Raw genomic sequence first — 1612 nt, 5'->3', positions numbered from 1 at the left:
GGGGACAGCGGGGACGCCGGGAGGCCTGGGGCCGCGACCGCGGGGAGGCCCGGGGACGGGACAGTGGAGACCAGGGGCGCTGGGAGGACGGGGCCGAGGACCGCGGGAGGACAGGGGCTGAAGGTGGCTAGGACCCGGGTAGGGGACGGGCTGAGGATGCCAGGGTCGCGGACATGCGGAGCCCTAGACACCCGGGGCGCAGGACCTCGCAGGGCAGAACTGGGGAGCAGGGATCCAGGCCAGAGCAGAGGAGCACAGTCCCCTTGGGAATTGTTTGGCTGCAGGTGCTGGTGGAATGACCCCCGGGGTCGCCAGGTACAGATGAGCGGGCACCTCAGGGGAGGCAGTGGCAGGCTTGGCGGGCTCTGGGGAGCTGAGAGGGGTTTGCACAGACGGATGGGCACAGGACGTGGTTCAGACTGAGTCTCACCACCATGATGAGGCGAGATTTGAGTCCACGCCAGAGAGGGCAAGAGCGAGGCTCTGGGGTCAGTATGTCAGATGGCCAGCCCTCCTGGGCGCGTTCCTCGCACTGCTCTGGGAATCAGTGTAGACGTCTGTGTTTCTGCACCCTCGCTGACCCACCTGTGTGCTCGCATCTACCCTGTCGGCCCGCTGTGAGCCGGGACTTGACTCTTCACCTGAGTGTTCCCAGCTGGCAGGATGGGAAGCATCCTCTGCTCTCAGTGCAGTTGATGGAAACTTGAGTGAATTGAGCTCTTGAAACTCACGTTCCACACCCTCCACAGAAGTGGATTTAAGAATATACTGCAGGATTAGGTGAGGTTTACAGAGCCCTCACTTTCTTACCCAGTGTGTTAGCTGTCTTCTTGAGTTGATGAGTAACCACCGGCAGAGGCTTGAGGTGGAAAGCCACTGGGGTATTTGAGGTTTGGGAGAACTTCAAGGTGGCTGGGCCTGGTTGCTCCCCTCAGTTCCCTTCTTCACCCACACCTGGTACATGCTAGGTGCTGGGCTGGAGGCTGAGGCATGACCTTAAAGGAGATAAACCTGGCAGCTGTCCCCTTGGGGATAACTGGAGGTGCCAGAGACTCCTATCCAAAGCCATGTCCAAGATCCAACTGTTCCCTTGGGAAGGAGCCTCCCTGACTCCCCAAGACCTACCCCTTCTTTCCCTGGTAGTCAGCTTTTCGTGGCTGTGGCCAAAATGCCCAAGAAGAACAATTTAGAGGGTGAAAAGTTTCTTTTGGGCTCACAGTTTCCGAGTGTCAGTGGCTGGTGGCTGACTCCCTGGCTCTGTCCGGGAGGTGAGGCAGCACATCATAGCTGAGGCATATGGTGGAGGAAGGCTGCCCAGCTCAGTGTATAGCAGCCAGGAAGGTGCGAGAGAAGGAGAATCTGATGAAAGAAGCTGCCTGGGACAAGGTATATAACCCCGCAAGAGCATGCCCCCGTAGCCTACTTCATACGTCCACACCCCTCCTGCCTACAGTACCACCCAGGAGTCCATTCAAGTTATGAATCCATCAAATGGACTGATCCACTGAGGTTACAACGTCCACAATCCAGTCTTTTCACCTCTGAACATTCAGGAAATACCCCATATCCAAACTGTCACGTGCCTTCCCCCCCCCCCCGGTCTCCTCATCTG

Source organism: Marmota marmota, unplaced genomic scaffold (genome assembly GCF_001458135.2).
Source record: "Marmota marmota marmota unplaced genomic scaffold, marMar, whole genome shotgun sequence".
Taxonomy (NCBI): Eukaryota; Metazoa; Chordata; class Mammalia; order Rodentia; family Sciuridae; genus Marmota; species Marmota marmota.
The sequence above is the reverse complement of the archived record's forward strand: the minus strand, read 5'-3'. Positions refer to the sequence as shown.